Source organism: Diachasma alloeum, unplaced genomic scaffold (assembly GCF_001412515.2).
Source record: "Diachasma alloeum isolate Michigan unplaced genomic scaffold, Dall2.0 Dall_scaffold_00351, whole genome shotgun sequence".
Lineage (NCBI taxonomy): Eukaryota > Metazoa > Arthropoda > Insecta > Hymenoptera > Braconidae > Diachasma > Diachasma alloeum.
Window position 1 is genome coordinate 608,115 of NW_021680490.1, and position 21,362 is coordinate 629,476.

At 38.8% G+C, this 21,362-nt stretch overlaps 1 protein-coding gene across 1 annotated transcript in view; it reads right to left on the reverse strand.

Annotated features, from left to right (window-relative positions):
- The window catches only part of LOC107040978 (sodium/potassium/calcium exchanger Nckx30C), a 183,395-nt gene that overhangs the window by 160,181 nt on the left and 1,852 nt on the right, over nt 1-21,362 (reverse strand). The gene's annotated exons all lie outside the window — the stretch shown is intronic.

Here is a 21,362-nt window from a genome sequence, read left to right on the forward strand (position 1 = left end):
AAAATTTTTTTTTTTCAGATTTTCAAAGGGTCAGATTTTCCGTATTTCCAGGGGGAAAGTCGAGTTTTGCCAAAATGAAAATTTTTTAGCCGAGTGAACGTTGATTCCAACTATTTAAGCGATGGGCTATTCAGAAATCTCAAAAGTATGTGGAAAAAGTGAAATCTGAAAAAAAAATTTTTCTCAGATTTTCAAAGGGTCAGATTTTCCGTTTTTCTCGGGGGAAAGTCGACTTTCGCCAAAATCGAATTTTTTAGCCGGGTGAACGTTGATTCCAACTATTTAAGCGACGGGCTATTCAGAACCCTCAAAAGTATGTGGAAAAAGTGAAAACTGAAAAAGTTTTTTTTGTCAGATTTTCAATGGTCAGCTTTTCCATTTTTCTCGGGGGAAAGTCGACTTTCGCCATAATCGAATTTTTTAGCCGGGTGAACGTTGATTCCAACTATTTATGCGACGGGCTATTGAGAACTCTCAAAGGTATGTGGAAAAAGTGAAAACTGAAAAAAAAAATTTTCACCCGGAGCCAAAGTGTCAGATCTGGGATTTTTTCAGGGGGAAAGTTGGTCAAAGGGTTACAAGGGTCACGAGGGCCAAAGGGTCAGATTTTGTGTTTTTCCCGGGGGAAAGTCGACTTACGCCAAAATCGATTTTTTTAGCCGGGCTATTCAGAACTCTCAAAAGTAGGTGTAAAAAGGGAAAACTAAAATTTTTTTTTCCGATTTTCAACGGGTCAGATTTTCCGTTTTTCCCGGGGAAAATTCGACTTTAGCCAAAATCGAATTTTTTAGCCGGATGAACATTGATTCCAACTATTCAAGCGACGGGCTATTCAGAACTCTCAAAAGTATGTGGAAAAAGTGAAAACTGAAAAAAAAAATTTTTCACCCGGAGCCAAACTATCAGATCTTAGATTTTTCAGGGGGAAAGTCGATCAAAGGGTCACAAGGGTCACGAGGGCCAACGTGTCAGATCTTGAATTTTTCCAGGAGGAAAGTCGACTTTCGCCATAATCGAATTTTTTAGCCGGGTGAACGTTGATTCCAACTATTTAAGCGACGGGCTATTCAGAACTCTCAAAAGTATGTGGAAAAAGTGAAAACTGAAAAAGTTTTTTTTCTCAGATTTTCAATGGTCAGATTTTCCGTTTTTCTCGGGGGAAAGTCGACTTTCGTCAAAATCGAATTTTTTAGCCGGGTGAACGTTGATTCCAACTATTTAAGCGACGGGCTATTCAGAACTCTCAAAAGTATGTGGAAAAAGTGAAAACTGAAAAAAAAATTTTCACCCGGAGCCAAAGTGTCAGATCTGGGATTTTTGCAGGGGGAAAGTCGGTCAAAGGGTCACGAAGGGGAAAGGGTCAGATTTTTCGTTTTTCCCGGGGGAAAGTCGACTTTTGCCAAAATCGATTTTTTTAGCCGGGTAAACGTTGATTCCAACTATTTAAGCGACGGGCTATTCAGAACTCTCAAAAGTATGTGGAAAAAGTGAAAACTGAAAAAAAAAATTTTTCACCCGGACCCAAAGGGGTCAGATCTTGGATTTTTTCAGGGGGAAAGTCGGTCGAAGGGTCACGAGGGCCAAAGTGTCAGATCTTGGATTTTTCCAGGGGGAAAGTCGACTTTCACCAAAATCGAATTTTTTAGCCGGGTGAACGTTGATTCCAACTATTTAAGCGACGGGCTATTCAGAACTTTCAAAAGTATGTGGAAAAAGTGAAAACTGGAAAAGTTTTTTTTCTCAGATTTTCAAAGGGTCGGATTTTCCGTTTTTCCAGAGGGAAAGTCGACTTTTGCCAAAATCCAATTTTTTAGCCGAGTGAACGTTGATTCCAACTATTTAAGCGATGGGCTATTCAGAACTCTCAAAAGTATGTGAAAAAAGTGAAAACTGAAAGTTTTTTTCTCAGATTTTCGAAGGGTCAGATTTTCCGTTTTTCGCGGGGGAAAGTCGACTTTCGCCAAAATCTAATTTTTTTGCCGGGTGAACATTGATTCCAACTATTCAAGCGACGGACTATTCAGAACTCTCAAAAGTATGTGGAAAAAGTGAAAACTGAAAAAAAAAATTTTTCACCCGGACCCAAAGGGGTCAGATCTTGGATTTTTTCAGGGGGAAAGTCGGTCGAAGGGTCACGAGGGCCAAAGTGTCAGATCTTGGATTTTTCCAGGGGGAAAGTCGACTTTCACCAAAATCGAATTTTTTAGCCGGGTGAACGTTGATTCCAACTATTTAAGCGACGGGCTATTCAGAACTCTCAAAAGTATGTGGAAAAAGTGAAAACTGAAAAAACTTTTTTTCACCGGCGGCCACAGGGTCAGATTTTCGGTTTTTACTTGGAATAAGGGTCAGATTTGTTAACAATTTCATTTTTTATTTAGACAATGCATGCAAGCGGACGGACAAGACCGAGATAGGAACCCCCGACGCTCGACAATCGGGCCAAGCTCGGCACAGCTCAGGTCTGCCAAGGCTTGGCGTGCCTGGACTGGACCTGTCGTGGGCCAATGGTTATCCCAGAGTATATGCAAGACAGCTTGCCGAGGTATTACCCACGTACGAAATGCCAGTGTTGTAGAAACGGGCCAAGCCTGGCACAAGCCTGGGCTTGCCAAGTCTGGGCGCCCAGGCTTGGACCGAGGTTCGGCCATCCCTGGGGACCAGGGCTTGAGTCTCGGGAGAAGGGCGGGTAACCGAGCCTTGGTTGACAGATCTGGCCCAGCCTTGGCCGGACATTGGCATGCCGGAGCTCGATAACCAAGCCTCAGCCAGCGGTGGCCCGGAGCTTGGTCATTGGGCTCCAGCCGTTGGTGTAACTGTAAGGGTTAAGTCGTAAGGGTGAGATGATGAGAATGGAATCATAGGGGTGGAATCATAAGGGTAAAATCTGAAGAGTAAAATTGTAAGGGTCAAATCGCAATAATGGAAAGGGGCGAAAAAATTATAAGGCTGACATTCTGAGGGTTGAATGTTAAGGGTGGAAACTTGAGGGTAAAATGTTAAGGGTGTAATCGTAAAAAAATGGTGACATTGTAGGTGTTGAAGTCACATGTTACTCGCTAATTATTACGAAAAGAAGAAGAATCGTCATTCAACAGTAATCCTAATTGTTACAATTATTATTGTAATTAATAATAATAATTATTATTATTCATTATTGAATTAATTTACCGATTAAACTGTAGTTGAATCACTTAATATTTCTATCAACTGAATAATAAAACATTCAAGTCGAAAAAAACCGAGATGGAATTAATATGGAAGATTTGAAGTAGAGGTTTTACGAATTGCGCGGTAGACTAGTGGTTAGGGCGTCGGATTAGTAGTCGTGAGGTCGTGGGTTCGAGCCCACGTTAGGGGGTAATATTTTAAGTTAACAAAATCGGTTTTTCAGCGATGATTGCGTTAGGGTTTGGTAGGTAGGGCACAATCAATACTAAAAATCATCCTAAAAAATGTTAATTATTTTGTTTTTGTTATTATTGATAATTGCCATGAATAGTTTGGCAGCCAGTGCGGCACCAGTCACATGCCGGTATTGATTTTTTTTCCTCGTTGTACCTATTACGAATGTTGAGGAGTAATATTAAATTACTTGTATTTCAATCACCCATATTATCATATTCATGTAATTAAGTAATGTTTAATTGAGCCTGGCCAACGACTGGCAACCAACGCTGGGCCGAGATCGGCGCCCAGACCTGGCCCGATGTTATCATTCCAGGTTTCAACCAAGTCCGGCGCGGTTCCGGTTGAGGAACGGGCCCCGAAGTTCGGCAGGCCGGCCACCGGGCTTGGGCCAAGCTCGGACCGTTCGTTTTTTCCTACATGGGTAAGGGTCTAGGCAAGGGTCGCAACGATCAGATTAAGGGTCGCAAGTGTCAAGAATAAGGATCATGACAGTCATATGGGGATCATATGGGGGTTGGCGAGCGGAACGAGCAGGGGGCGTAGCCCTCTAGTTATATTATACTTTTCACAGAAAACTGAAGTTTATATAGCCTCCCAGGTAGGAACCCCCGACGCTCGACAATCGGGCCAAGCTCGGCACAGCTCAGGTCTGCCAAGGCTTGGCGTGCCTGGACTGGTCCTGTCGTGGGCCAATGGTTATCCCAGAGTATATGCAAGACAGCTTGCCGAGGTATTACCCAAGCTATGATAACTAGCCTCGATCGAACCTGGGCCAAGATTCGGTTCCAGACCTGATAACACTAGCGCGAGTCTGTCCTGGCCCAATGTTTATTCCAGTGTTTATCCAAGGCAGCTAACCGAGGTATTATCCAAGCTATGGTAACCAGCCCCGAACGAACTTTGGCCAAGATTCGGTTCCAGGCTCGACATCCCCAGAATGAGTTTGTCTTGGTCCAATGGTCAATTCAACTCAAAACCAAGACTAGTTATCTGATTCTTGTTAAAACTTCGCGAGCTCAGCCCAAGTCACGGCCACAGCTTGAGATTTCATACGCACCGTGTCGCCTCTACTGTTTGTCAGTGGTTGACATTTCCCTACTGCTATACCCCTACCCACAAAATGCCACTGACTCTTTGAATGTTTAATAAATCTAATTCACGAGTAAAAAAATTTCGTTTTTTGAAAAAACTGCGAGAGATTACTTCAAAAACCTCATTTGACACGAGCGATGAAGATGAATCATCGACCTCATCGAGGGAAGAGAGTTTCAATGATCAACACGAGTGGGAAAATTATAACCTCAAAGACATACCCAGTGACAATTCACAGTCCCAGGAAGAATGGAATGGAACAGAGACATTCACTGATATTCTATTCGAAAATTCTATGGAAGATCCCTCACTCTATTCGCACCACACTGATGATGCCCCAGAAGATGGAGGTCATTGCCCACCGACAGGAACAGAGTCCCCAGGTACTTCAAAACACCACACACCGAATACTCCATCAACCGAATCCCTCCCCCCCGACATTGTGGCAGAAATAAGGAAGTGGGCACTGGAAAATTTAGGGAGCATCAAACTAAAAACTATTAGTCAACTCCTACGGATTTTAAGAAGGTATGGTTACACTCAGCTTCCATCAACAGCTCATAAACTTCTTGGTTTTAAACACAAAATTAAGACGAAGCAATTGGTGACAAATAAAAACTTAATTGGAGATTATGTTTATCTTGGAATTGTCAACGGTCTCCAGAACCGCATAATACCAGAAATTTATCAAGAAGAAGTTATCCGTGTTATGATTCATGTTGACGGGACGAAGGTGTATCAGCATTCGAAAGAAAAGTTGTGGCCCATAGCATTGAAAATTCATCATCCAGGGTATACAGGACCTCCTGTCGTAGTGGCCCTTTTTTATGGTAACTCGAAACCGAAGAATGTCGCTGATTTCTTGGAGGACTTCATTGCTGAGGTAATAAAATTAATGGACGAAGGTATCACAATTGATGGACATTTCTATAAATTCGAAATCCTAGCTGTGATTGGTGATAGCCTAGCAAGAGCTTACTTGAAGAGTATTAAAGGTCCAACTGGGTACTTTGGATGCGAGAGATGCACCACCAAAGGATTAACCGTGAATAAAAAGAGGGTATATCCGAATTTGAACTGTCCAGAACGAACTGAAAAATCCTTCAGAACTCAAGTTCAAGACGAGCACCATCTCAAATGTAAAAAGACGAAGCAGCCACTCTCGTCACCATTACTTGCTATACCAAACTTCAATCCAATTAAACAATTCCCCCTGGACATCATGCACCTGCTTTTCTTGAATGTAATGAAGACGCTGGGTGAGAAGTGGCTGAAACGTGAAAAAAATGACTTCAAGTTACCACAAGAGCAAGTTGACACATTCAAAACATTGATGGATTCTGTGACACCATCTGTACCATCAGAATTCCAAAGGAAGAAATTCGACCTGGACGATTATTCTAATTGGAAAGCGACCCAATATTCATTTCTTCTGCTGTACGTTGGTGCTGTCCTTCTGAAATTTGTCCTCGATCCTCTACAGTACCAGCATTTCTTGTTGTTCTGCATGGGTTCTCGAATCCTGTGCCACCAAGAATGGGCTGTAAAACATCATCAGCTGTCCAACACACTCTTCAGAGAATTCGTGGGACTCATGCCCACATTTTATGGACTTGACAGCCAAACAATGATGTTTCATTACCTCGGTCACGTAAGTTCTGATGCAGACTTCTTCAAGATGTCTCTCCATTATCTATCAGCTTTTTGGGGTGAGAATTTCATCGGAAAACTGAAGAATTTGGTCAGCAGTCAATCCAAGCCTCTAGCCCAAATGGTAAACCGACTAAACAGCATGGAATCGTCTGATGATATGAAAATTAGGAAACACCTGATAATCCGGGATGCAGAGCTACCGAAAGTCAATGAAGTGAAGTTAAAAGATGGAAAAACTTGGTTATTATTGAAGTCCATCACCTACCATGATGCAATTTTGCTAGGAGAAAGGCCTAACAATCTTGTGGAACTGAGGAAAGTTCAGAAGGAGAAGAGATCAGATTTATTCATTATGGAGAAATTGTGGGTTGAAGAGAAAGACATTACAAATATCAATAGTCCTGATCAAGTTTATGTTGAAGGCCTCAGGGTACTCGAATCAACAGATCTGTTTAAGAAACCATGTTCTTCTCGTGATTTTGGGATCCACAGAATTGAAAAATGGTCAGATTCACAGGAATTTTTGCCTCTCAGTAGGGTGAAGAATAAATGTATGTTTTTGAGACTGGATCAGGGAGATTACGCAATTTCTTTGCTTCATACATATAATGAGTGAATTTCCATTTTCGAGCGTGGCGAGATAATTATTTGAAGATATATTTTACACCTTAAGCTTGGAATGAATGAAATAAAAAGAAAATTTTTATTTATAGATTTATCAATCTCTCCGAAAAAGTCATCGTACTTGAACCTCCAAATTTATGGATCACAAAAAAAAATTTCAGTTGTGAAGTGGTCAATCCGTCAATCGGTTCAAGTCGATTTCAGAAAATGGTTAGTTTTTGGAGGATATCTCGAAATCTATCAAAGATACGAAAATTTTGATAAAAATCTTTTTTGTAGATTTCATTTCGCTCTATAAAAAAGCTTATCATCAAAAATTTGCTATCTCGTCTAGATTGTGAGATATATTTGAAAAACAAATAGTTTTTCAAAATGGACTTAAACCGATTGACCACTTCGTTGCTGATTTCTTGCTCAAAATATGCATTTTCAGTTATTTATGCATGAATAATATTAACAGGAGAATTTATTAATAAATTTGCTATTCAAATGTTTCTTGTAAATTCAAATACTCCCTCCGCTCCCGAACGGATACGAATGCAGCTAACGAAGGTGCACGAACGAGTGGTCAAGTGGTGGGAACGGAGGAGAACGAGGGGAGGGGTATATATCTCGTCAGTTTCTGTTGTGCGGCGAAGGCGATACATACTCAATCAATTAGTCTTCTGTCAAACATTCCGTGGACGAATTGAAGAATTATGCGCTCTCGTTGTCTTTTTGTTTGAAAAAAAAATTTATCCCAATAAAATTTGCTTTTGAGTGACGCGAACGTGTTCTGACGCGCATGACGCCATTTTGGATTGAGGCCCACCGGCACACCGGCAGTGTTCTCTCCACGTTGTGGGCATACTGATTGATTTTCCGTTGAACAACTCTCGAACAATTACAGAAAAAATATACCTAATAATTTTCCACTCAATTTTTGTTAATAATTTGTGGAGGAGAATCGTTTCCTCTCGGAGGCGGCGTGGGCCACGTGGTGGTAATCATTATTGTTGATTGTGCTTGCACTCGATTTGATAGCTTCTCACAGGAATACAACAATAACTCGAAAGTAAGTCTGTTTCTCATGTTCATTCTCCCTTTGCAAACATAAAAACAAACGTTACATCATGCTTCTGTTTCACTTTCATGACGAAATGTCTGTCTCTCAAGGTAACTGTAGTCTAACCTAAAAAAAAAATCACATCATTTTTTACTCGTCGAATTTCAGTTTTGTTGAATTTGTTTGCCATGTTATAATTGAAATGTATAACATTAGAGTTGAACAAAACCAGCCTCAATTGTGAATTTTGATTTTTTTTCCTGGCTTCCATTTTAAGGATGACTGAAGAGGACGAAAAGGAAGACTTCTTCGAAATTGTGGACTTTGTCAACGAACGATGTCGTGATGGAAAAAAAAGCCTTGAGATCTCTGGTCGCACATGGATAGTGAATAGGGTTGGGCAGAGGGCTTCTTGTTATTTCCCACCACTGAAAGATTATGGAAAATTAGATGAATGGCTAAAAGAAAAGGCTGGACCAGTGTCGACGTGGGAACAATTTGATGTAGAGATTCTTGGTAGTGCAGGTAGTTGAATTGAATAATTCAGTTGAATGATGCATGAGTGAATGAGTGAGTGATCATGTTTAATAATCCAATTTTTATCGGCAGCCACATACAAAAAAGCACAAAAGAAACTTAAGCACTTCTATAAGAGCCTCGCAGATTTAGAAACAACTGACGCAGAAGGTGAAGACACGCAGGTTTCCAAAATCTCCAAGAAACGTGCTCAGGCGATGCTGAACGTCGTGTATCCCTTGGAAAATATAAACGAAGAATCTCAGGACGAAGCCACAGCAGACAATGACGTTCAGAAGAAAACTCAGACTGCTGCTGTTTTACAAGGCCCTGCTCAGGATCCACCAAGAGTGTCTCGATCAACAAGTGAGTTTTTTTCATCTCCAAAAGAAAAAACCATTACACCTCATGTATTCCCCTTAGAATTTCTCTGTCACACATTTTTCCATGAATTTTTTCCATGAAAAGGGAATAAGAAAATTTTTGGCAGTATCTTCTTCGAAAGTGTTTTAAAAAAATGGAATCAGATTTCTCAGCAACTCCAAAAAATGCAGCAAGTGCAAAATACCTTCGGACCATCTTTACTTATCGTAAATATAATCATATGCCTGATTTTTATTTACTAATTAAATTCAAATTTTTTTAATTTTTTTTCCTAGACTTTTTCTATTCAAATAATAGTATTAGCTAATGTTTTCTCATGTGAGGCGTTTTTACCAGTCTAGGCGCTATAGGTGATGAATGGCCGTCCCTACTCCACCGTCCAAATAGTGACCTACTCCGACTTTCACGAAGGAGGGTTAATAGTGGAGTCATGTATTCGAAGCCAACTTCGTCCACATTGTGAATTCCGGGTTATACTATGAGCTGATGAGATTAGATGAAAACCTCAGCACTCGGAAAAACAATTTCATTCCAAAAGATGTATGCCTTTTTATTGAGAATCTTAATTGAATTTATGCTTTTCGAAGGAGCGGCAGAGTATGAACAACCAACCGGTACAACTATATGAACAGCTACAAAGAAAGTAAGACGACTCATAGAGGGTTAGAATTTTAACTGAGTAAAACTTAGCTCACAGGCGGTGGTTCAAAACGGCTCACAATAGTCGAGTCAGCTCGAATTTACGTGAGCGACAGTTTCTATTATTTTTCGCGTTCATAACTTCAAAAAATATGTACGATAGGCAGACAAATATTTAAAGTAGGTACAAGTTTTACAAGTGTAAAACCCTAGCAGAAATTGTGAGAAGCTTTGCGACATTGGCTGTTGCAGCAACATTTACGCACGAAGTGCGCGAGCTCCGCGGCCAGGTCGCTGTTGAAATCCTATGCGACCCTGACGGGGTGCGCTCCCATTTTTTCATTTTATCGATAATAATAATCCTCAATTAGTTGCGGAAGTTTATTATTCACTAACAAGTTGTTAATCTTTCAATAATTGATTTGAATTACTACGCATAATCTGAAGATTGTGAATTCTGTATTGATGGGATTTGAGGTCAGGGCGGACATAGGTTCATCCCACATAAACCCCGCGCAGCCCTGTCTCAGCGACCCTGCTGCGTACCTTTCTGAGGTACATTACCGCGAAAGGCAATGTAGCGTGCCAACTTACGCCGCGATGTTTCTCCGCAATGAAATTTCTACTAGGGTATTGATATTTTGAGAAGTAATGGCCCGAAACATTCAGAACTATCGAAATGGATGATTTGGTCAATTATCTGTATGGTTTTGTTCCTTCAAAAACTTCAATTTTGTCAAGGGGAGGTTGACCCTGGGAAAAAAATATTTTCGTTTTTCGAGAAAAAAATTGAAAAATAGTATTTTCCGCGTGATTTTTCCTCAGGAATTCGATTTTGTAGGGCAAATTTGTCTCCGACCTCAAAAAATTGGAAATTCAAAGGTATTTGAATCGAAAAATCAATTGGAAAAAATCCCTGATGTAGTTTTTTTTTAAATCGTTTTTTGAATATGATCACAAATTTTCGTTCCTGAATTATGAAAAATGCTGGAGACGATACATTTTTAAGTTTGTTGTTCAGCCAAAAGAACTCGTTATTTTCAATGAATCAATCATGTTCTCGAAATGTTTTATGAGCATTAATTAGAATGAGTGAATTTCCACAAAGAGAATAGAAAATTAACGGAAACCGTAAAGAAATGCACTTATCCGAATTTTAAGGAGGAAGTACGCTGGCGAAATCTAGATTACTGAGAGGAACATTCTCAACCATAGAGTAATAGACAACTAAGTACATATATGAGGACCACTAAACATAGACTTAGCATTAATAAATGAAGTTTATACATAATAGTTGGGCACGAAATTTTGATAAATGAAGAAATTTCAAGATGTATCTTCTCCCACATTCATTATAATTAAGGAGCAAAAATTTATAATCTTATTGTGACGCAGGTCACTTAAAAACCCGGATTAATAATTGGAAATAATAAGGTATTAAAAGGAAATTAATTAGTTGTTAATGAGAGAGCATAGCTGAGCTACCATGTACGATGCCTTTAACTGAAGGTTTCCCTCAAATACCTTGGTGAAAGGGTATATCGATCAGTAAAAACCGAAGTGTTACACGAACCGTGCGCAAATACCGCGTCAGGGGTAGTCCAACTGTATATAAAAAACCAAAAGTTTGAATGTCTAACCCAGAATTTTATTCTTTTCCGAATCATTAACTCCCCGGCCAATTCGTTAAAATCCTTCTATTCTTTGGCCATTCGTTTCACCTTATGCGGTGTCTCATTTTTTATTAGTCCATTTATTCAGATTGTCGTTATCAGTGCTTGGGCAGTTTTGTAGTTTTGACTCGAGTGAAATTTTCATACCCTCTCGTTCTTTCGGAGATTTGTAAATATTAGTAAGTTATCCCAGATTTTGTGAAGTGTTGACTAGAGAGGCAGAATGGAGCACCAGCAAAGGCATTTCAGTGGAAGGAAACCCGGACTCCTATGGAGTTGCCTGAGAAGAGGTGGAATCGCCTGAAGAGCATCCCGAAGAGTTATCCAGGATCTAAGTGCTAAGATTGAAGCCCTAGATTCGAGAAGAGACTCAAGATTTTTCCCTTAACCCTGAGGAGTAACGACAGTTAGAGAAAAGCTCCAGAGACCTGATAGAATAAGTGGAAAACAAACGACTCACATGGCTCACTGTTGTGACAGGTGGCGTTATGTACGACAGGACTGGACGAGGACTACCCAAGTATTCGGAAGGGCCCGGAGTTTGGCTAGAGGATTGTGTCAGAGTACTGAAGTGGACCTTGAAGGCTCTAGGATGGCTTAAGCAGTGGGAACTGCTTAAATAAATGGAACCATGCTCCTGTCAGGAACACTGGACTTCGAGCACCAGTTGTCGATAGTGGGTCGATAAAAAGGATATCGACCCCATTATCAGAATTCAACCAAATTTACCTTGACCGTCAAGGCGTGCTAATCGACCCGTATCGAGGATGAATTGGGGAGAAATGAAAAGAGGAATAAAAGGATGCTCTCCATTGGCGGACATAATACAAGGATGGCCCGGATTGGTGGCAAATGACATGGAGGAGAAAAAACTGACCTACGACAAGGGAAAAGCCCAGAAATTCTTCACTCTGCGTGACGAGATCAAAGACTGATAAACCCCTCGTAAATAGTAATTAGTAAATAGTTATTTATTATTATTATTATTACTAGTAGCTTTATTGATGCCCTGAGATACATAAAATCCCCTAAGGGCAAAAATATTCGTTGAAACATTTAATAACATTAATTTTTTTATTTGGTAAGACATTAGTTAGCAATTAAGTGTATCTCAGGCCTCAGGAACATCTTGAGGAGTGAGGGAAACAAGGGAAAGTCAAGAAATGTCGTGGAAACACGGAAAAAACCAAGCAATCGAGAGAAATAAATCTCTTTCACTCACGTGAGTAAACATAACAGAAATCACGTGTGTGGCAGAGGGCAAATAATAACTGCGGAGATAGTGTCAAAATTGAACGGTCCTCGCGCAATAATAAGTGAGAATAGTAGAATAGAATTGAAAATCATTTTTACTGCATAAAAGTTGATAATTATATGACTGAGTTAGTAGGAAATTCATAGGAAAGCCCGGAGCGTCACTGGCTTCTCTAATGTCGCCATTTTGGCTATTTTGGCAAAATTGGAGAAAATCGAAATTAATTAAATTTCATCTTTGAATATCAAAGCAATTGACGACGAATCGACTCTGAGAATTATCCCGGAAATTAAGTAAAATCATAGAGAATATTATAACAAGAATATTTTTGGAATTTGAATTCATTTGGAGTTATATTTTTGCTGATTAGGAAACCAGGCAATTAGCGTCGTAATTTGGAGTGGAAGCGTGATGATTTGAGGAACACCTCAAATACACAATCAGTTGTACTTTCTTTTATTGAATATTTTTCATTAATATTTCTTTTGTGTTTATTATTGATTTAGTTTCACACTAATATTTTGTGTTAAAAAGGCTCGAACAATAATTTATGTTTATTGAATAAATAGGATTTTCGTTTGTTAATTAGAAAACATCTCTTTTGATTTATCCGGCCCAAATAATAGAAGATAGCCCGAACAAATATAATTTAGCCCGAACAGATTTAATTATCGAATATTAATTGATAAAATAATAATTCTGATAGAATTTAATAACACTTTGGCCCGAACAAAAATAAAAGTAAGTATAAATAATAATAATTTAATGCCAAAAAGCATCTATTGTGGAAAATCCACCTTGTACGTGATTTAAGTCTACAAGACCGTTGAAACTGGATTGTTTTGGGAAAATAACTTGAAAGATTAGTGAAATAATTAGTTTAATCTGGTTTCAACGTCACAATAGTCAAAAAACTATTTAAAAAAATACGTTGAGGATTAGTGTTTGACCTTGACTTTTCGACTCAAACAAATTTGAATTCCTGTTGCTCCGCAGATAATGTGTCACGTAAAAATTCTCAACAGAGCATTCCGCTTCACTCTTAAGTTTTGTTGTTTAATTTTTACTGAAGTTTTTTCTCCATGTGCTATTCCAAACTGATAGTAAAACGGTTTTGAATTTTTAAAAACAAATAATACCAAACGAAATTAAATCTCGTCTTATTTTTTCAGTTCAGGAATCGAGTAAAAGTGCATGATCATATATCCGTCAAATATGAATGAACAATGCGAGAGAGTGGGGGAATATGGACACTCGATTTTTAAAAAATGTTAATAAGTCATTGAAAGATCGGAGAAATACAATGATTCTTTCACCTTATAAAGTAAAATTCTTCCTCTTTGTGAATCCAGACTGAGCTTAATTGATAAAATTATTTGTGAGTTAAAAACATTTAAAAGAATGTTGTGTCCATTTTACCCCACCCTCTCCTATACTATTTAGGTGTATCAATATTCTCGATTGGGGAATACAGATTTTTGATTCAGGATCGCATATTTTAGATTCGAAAATATACAAAGTGTCCCAAAACTCATCGTACATATCGTGAGAGTACTTCAGGGAGATTATTTGTAGACGAAAAGTCTAATAAAATTCTTGTTTATGACCCATTGTTAAGGAATTATTCGCCAATAAAGCGAAAATCCACCGCAAATCACAGTCTATTTGAAAATTCATATATGCCCTCTTACTTGGAATGGAGGAATGAAAATGATAGTAATCAATTGGGCATTTAAGGATATCCAAGTATTTCGTTCAAGTTAGCATCTTTTTTTTCAAGTACGATTTCAGTATTGACCATCTTGCCATCCCCATACTTTTTCGGGTTCTTCATTGTTGAACACATTTTTTCGGAAATTTCGTCAATGAATATTGTGGACAATATTTTATTCATAAAATCATTGTTCCGACTGTAATTTCTTTCTTTAAAATGACTAGGTCCGGCCATTCTTCTCGGTTCAAAGCTCCATCCAAATATTAAAATCTCAAAAAAATAACCCCACAAAATATGAGAAAATTGCACGTTTCGAATGCTCCAGGCATTCCTCTTCAGTTGCATTTACTCAACACTATACAAACAAAACCAACAGAATTATGACAAAAAATGGTAAAAGTGAAGAAAGAGGGCCCCACCACCGATCCGATGGTCAAATTTTCAGAAAGATCGGTGGTGGGGCCCTCCCCGAGTGGAAATTTCGGTCAGGTCTTGATCAAGTTTGGATCGGGTTAGACCTGACCATTGATCAGGTATTGATCAAGTTGACGGATCCGGTCTTGATCAAGCCAACTGTATGAAAACCGGATGACCTGCCTGTCAGTATCAATAAAAATTATCAGTGATAATTAATCCAAAAAGAAAAGATAATTCAATTCTTTCATCGTAGGCCGCCTCTCTTAATGAATCTCTACTGTTATTACCTCTGAAAAAGCTTATTATTTTTTTTACCGATGCTGGGGATCGAATCGGGGACCCTGTGGTTGCTAATCCTATCCCACGTACGAAATGCCAGTGTTGGAGAAACGGGCCAAGCCTGGCACAAGCCGGGGCTTGCCAAGTCTGGGCGCCCAGGCTTGTGCCAGGCTTGGCCCGTTTCTACAACCCTGGCATTTCGTACGTGGGGATTCCACCCCAATGATTCCATTCTCATCATCTCACCCTTACGACTTAACCCTTACAGTTACACCAACGGCTGGAGCCCAATGACCAAGCTCCGGGCCACCGCTGGCTGAGGCTTGGTTATCGAGCTCCGGCATGCCAGTGTCCGGCCAAGGCTGGGCCAGATCTGTCAACCAAGGCTCGGTTACCTGCCCTTCTCCCGAGACTCAAGCCCTGGTCCCCAGGGATGGCCGAACCTCGGTCCAAGCCTGGGCGCCCAGACTTGGCAAGCCCAGGCTTGGCCCGTTTCTCCAACACTGCCATTTCGTACGTGGGTACGTATTTACGGCATCATCATCCCTCCCTTTTGTACATTTGAGAAGGGCTGGCTGTTAATTAAATTGATTAATTAAATTAAGTTCGTTAAATCGAATTAATTGAATTTATTTTAATTATAGTATAATGATCCTTTTTAAAGATTGAAAATAATTATTGATAATGGTTGATAAAACTTAATTTGGATAGTATAATAATAGTTGATTAAATTTTCCGAAAAACTTATTAAAATTAATGTCAGGTAGACCGGATTTGAATCTGATCATTTTCTCTTCAATTGACCCCGTTCAAATGCCAATTAAAGACATCAAATCCGAATTTGATCAATTTGGGGTCAGGCAGCCGACCTCAGGGTGAGATCATGCCTACCTGATCAGAAGTTGATCTGAATTATCCTGCAGCTTTTCGGATCCGATCTACTGGATCAAAACTTGGTCAGGTTCTCATCAGGCATCATCTGATCATGTCTACCTGATTAGAACTTGATCTGAATCCGCCTGTAGTTTTTCGGATCCGATTTGCTGGATCAGAACTTGGTCAGGTTCTCATCAGGAATCACCGGATCAGTCGAACCTTACAAAAACCTGATCAAGTTCTGATCGTGCTTTAGGTAGGCCTGAAGCAATTTCTACTCGGGTCTTTCTTAACATTTACTTTTTATTCAATTTCACTCTATTCTTGTTGGTTTAACCTCTAACGATCATATGGCAACATTGCACATGTTGTTCCATATAATCTCGTAAATTCGGTCCGAGTAGTCACTTTAGCGGACCGTTGCCAGACGTCAGGAACGTGTGGATTTAAACCATGCAATATGGCCGTCGTACGAGTCAGGAAGCCTTTAATTTGATTGTTTGCAATTATCTGTCCGGAAATTTATGTTTTTTAATGTCGCATGAAAAACTAGAGGGTATAGCGAATAAAGTAAATGCGATTATGTATACGAGAAAACGCTTTAAGACAAGGAACTATTGGATTTGTGACGTGTATAGATTGATACACGTCTAGAATATTATTTTATATTATTTGTTCACAAAAGAAAATGCTGACTCCTGGTGAACGGAGCCAGGTAAGCGGTCTCACGCTGATATTGGAGTCCGAATTCTGAGAAGAAGTCGTTTGACTGTGTGGAGACATTTTCAGTGACAATGTCTAAATAGTACTGACGACCAAAACCGTGAGAGTGCTTATCTAAGCATTTTTGGGGCTGAAGTGTCTCTGGGGCCCCTTGGTTCTGCAGAGTACGGGAGGAGTTGGACTGGAACGAATGTCTACTTCTCACCAAAAATCTTAGATCCACGCGCGTAACCGAACCCCGTATTGACATCATTTTGTGTTCAACTATTAGATTCAGTTAAATATCCCGAGTGGAAATTGCTTCAGGCCCACCTGAAGCACGATCAGAACTTGATCAGGTTTTTGTAAGGTCCGACTGATCCGGTGATTCCTGATGAGAACCTGACCAAGTTCTGATCCAGCAGATCGGATCCGAAAAACTACAGGCGGGTTCAGATTAAGTTCTGATCAGGTAGACATGATTAGATAATGCCTGATGAGAACCTGACCGAATTTTGATCCAGTAGATCGGATCCGAAAAACTGCAGGGTGATTCAGATCAAGTTCTGATTAGGTAGGCACGATCTCACTCTGAGGTCGACTGCCTGTCCCCAATTTGATCAAATTCGGATTTGATGTGTTTGATCGGCATTTGTACGGGGTCAATTGAAGAGAAAATGATCAGATTCAGATCCGGTCCACCTGACATTAATTTTCATAAGTTTTTCGGACAAATTAATTAACTATTATTATACTATTCAAATTAAGTTTTATCGACCATTATCAATAATTATTTTCAATCCTTAAAAAGAATCATTATACTATAATTAAAATAAATTAAATAAAATTAATTTAATTTAATGAATTTAATTTAATTATTCCGTTTAATTAACAGCCAGCCCCTCTTAAATGTACAGAACCCGGGTAGAAATCACGCCGCTCGAGCTCGGCTCGGAACCCGTATCCCAGCTAGAAATACGCCACTCCGCCCCAGCTTGGGATAAACTCCACGCGCGTCACATCTACCCGAGGTTGAGCCGCGTCACGCGCTCACAGCCCAGCGTTAGACTATTATGCGAAACGCTTCCCCGGGCTTTAGTTGAATGGCCACTGCTCAACCTCAGGTTCATCTCCAATTACTCAATCCCAGTATACTTAACCTCAATAATGATTTGACTGGTCCGATGGCATCGTGATTTGAGTGAAAAAACAATCGAATAAATGTGAAGATGTCATGCTTTTTCAGATGAACAATCACAAGCTCATCAGAAATAACGTGATATTAACTAATCGAATGGGATTAATCTGAAAATACAAGGTAGAACAATTCACTGAAACGTAGTCAAAACTTTCTTTTTTCTCGCGAATACAACAAACAAAATCAAGAAAAATAATCACTTGAAAAACGTTAACGAACCTTTATTATTAATTATCAACGCTACAGGAGAGGATATTCTTCATTTTTCGATAGGCCTACGAGTTCTAAGAATATTCTACGATTTATTAGGGAAATGTTGAATACAGGTATGCCAAAATAACACGCATGAAAAAATTCAACAGAAAAACCTAGCGCTTTCTATAGAAGATTATGCAACTTCATAGAGTCTTTTTGTTAAGGTAAAATTTAGTGCAAGAAAGTAAATAGGTTTTTATGTTCCTATAGATTTTCTTAGGCGTAAGATTTCTAAGTTTTTTCCGCTCGGTTTTTCTTCTTTTCTTTTCATCAAATGCAGGAACAAAACTTGGAAAATTCATGCCCAATTGTTTCTGTGGAAGAAATCCTAACAGAATAAATTATTTAGAAAAATAAATGGATTTTTTTCTACAAACAAATATCTATTAAAAATGCAGGGGAAAGTTGCATAATTTTCAATGGAATTGACGCAAAAAAAAATAGAATTTTTCAATAGAATTACAATAAAACTTAAATAGAATTCTCATAGAGCTCCAATAGAAATTCAATAGGAATTCTTAGAGAAAGTGCCAGGTTTTGTATTCGATGACAGAGGGAAAAATCTGTAAATTTCAAATTTTGTAGAAAGTTCAGTATAATTCCATTTTTTTATAGCAAGAAGACAAGAATTTTCCAAAGTATTAAAATATTAAATCGATATTCTAAAAATGCATAAATATCATTCTATTCCACCCTCCACTCGAAACGACACGACTCAATCGGAGCTGAGTTCTAAGCGTTGAGCCACAGCTCAAACTCAAGTGCCGGGTTATGCCGTCTGATGAGCGTTCGACTATGAGCCGGTATGGAGCGATGTGTCGCGGCGTGAACTCGGGTCAAGCGGCAAGCCGAGACTGAGCTCGCGCTCACCCGAGTTGCGGCTGAATCCCCGGTTGAATTTCTACCCGGGTAAGGGAACCGATGATTATGATGGGAAGGGATGATGCCGTAAATACGTATTAGAGGAGTGTCAAACGTACACGCAAATGATTTTGAGAAAAAAAAATCACCAAATGTCTATTTATTTATTAGTGTTATTGTTATTATCATTATTATTATTCATTAATGAAATAAATAAAAATTTAATTGACCATATTTCATCTTTGAGAATACACACGCACATCCGCGAAATCAGGAATAATCGTAAATTCAACGAATACCCCGATACAAAGCATATAGGCAATGTACAGTTTACTCAATAGTAATAGCGAGATAGCGTAGTGGTTAGGGCATAGGATTAGCAATCATAGGGTCCCCGGTTCGATCCCTAGCATCGGTAAAAAAATAATAAGCTTTTTCAGAGGTAATAACAGTAGAGATTCATTAAGAGAGGCAGCCTACGGTGAAAGAATTGAATTATCTTTTGTTTTGGATTAATTATCATTGATAATTGTTATCGATACTCACAGACAGGTCATCCGGTTTTCATACAGTTGACTTGATCAAGTTCGGATCCATTCGTCCTGATCAAATCTGGATTGGTCAGAGGTGTAACATGTCTGATCAAGACCGGATCCGTCAACTTGATCAATACCTGATCAGTGGTCAGGTCTAACCTGATCCGAACTTGATCAAGACCTGACCGGAATTTCCACTCGGGATACTCATCCTTATATCCACCCGAGTTCGGTTATTGTGAGAGAACATTTATCAATCCTCCCTTAAACATCCCTAAATGGGCGAACTCCCCGTGAGCTGGTACCGAGACTAGTCGGCATAAGTTTTCAAGTCGAAAGGCGACTTGATTAAGGGAGGTAGAAAACCTCCCACGTCACAGATTGAAGTTGGGAGTATACAGATCTTATGAACGCAATGTGTTAAATTTAATTTTTCCAGAAATTTTTTTTCTCGGAAAAATGTTCCGAAATTAAGGTTGATATTGTGCTTCAAAAATACTCTTGGTCAATGTGATAAATTATGAAGAGAATTTCTCCCAGAAAAAAAAACCTGAACTGCTTGGATATCCTGAAGGATTTTTTCTTCAGTGAAATGCTTTTATACTTTTACAGTCGAATATCAGAACTTTCATTTGAGCCTTAGGTTCCGGACCTTTTTCAATGATTTTATGATTTAAACTTTGCAGAACGAAATTTGAATCTCGATACTGAATCGTTATGAAAGATTTTTAAAAATCTAAAAAAAATTAGAGTTCACTTTGCAATTTTAAGAAATAATAAGCATTGTCTATAAATATTTTATAAACGATCAATTTTCTACCATAAAAATCATTTGTTCGGAATCGTAACTTTATTCATATTCAAAATTTTACGAGAAATCGATCTCGTGCCTAAAAAAATTAGTTCGTCGGAAGGTTGAGCAATTTCAATTATTTATTTATAAACAATGGATGTTTGAAAAAATGATAGTTCCGTGCAAAATATATTTTTAACAACGCTGAATATTCATGATTTTTTTCAAGTTTTTCTCACGCAAATTAATTAACAAATTTAATGTTTGAAAATGGTTGACTCTATAGTGCGGTCTGTACCAAATTGTAAAAGATACTGGGATATCTTTAATAACAATGATCTGAAAAAAATGGTTTACCTATCACCATGACCGGGTGAACAAACCCGCAACGAATTTCACCGCGGCGTAAGTCATTTAATTCCTACACGCAATGGGCAGGTGGAAATTAGATTCAACATAAAAAATTCATATATCTGCTCTCATTTAATGCCTACACGGAGAGAAATATTCAATCAAAGTTACGTATCTTTTCTGTAATTCCGGAGCGAATTGTGGATGTAGGAAATTTTACGGAACTGCCGCGGAATTTTTCCAGAGTGTTCCGTAATTTTTATCTGAATCTCCTGTGAAAAATTACGATACCGTCACTTAAATTTTCTGAGTCGATTCCGTAATCGGTGAGCGAATTGTGAGTTCCGTAATTTTTACTGGACATTTTTCTCCGTGTAGGGATGAAATTGGTTGTAATCGATTGGACTTTCAATGCCATCATAACACCGCCTTCAATGGGAGAGGGGGTACGATTTCACTATCGGGGAAAATCATTTGATTGGCTATCCGCTTTTTATTGATAACTCATAAACAAAGCATTAGAGACAAAAATATTCATTAGAATTTTCGTCTCCCAATGAGTTTTGGGACACCCTGTACGAATCCGATCCGGATATATATATATTTTTCTTTCCGTGTCTTATTCTACCATTTCATTCCTGAATTATTGAAAAAGTTGATAGTGTTAATTTAGATCGCCTGAAATATGAGGCCACATTTGTCACTCAATCTCGAGATATTTGCTACATTCAGCAAAATATAACACCCCAGGTTTTATTACAAAATTCAACATGAATGGTGCATTTTGTCAAGTGGATGCTAGGCAAAGAGATGGAACTTGACACGCTCTCTGGGCACATATCCAAAATCCCGATGCCCAGTTTTATTTATACATATATACAATATATATATATTTTCAAGCTGTGGGGGACAAGTCGTAGTAGTACAGCGCCAGGAAATGGAATTTATATTATGGATTAGGTGCCAAGTTTATGGAAAATGAAGTACTAATGAATTAGATACAGGTTTTAAAAAAACACGCTTCACTCCAGTAGCTCTAGTAAAACGTAAAGGGGGTGGATGAGATGGGGAGGAGGAAGGGGGGGGGG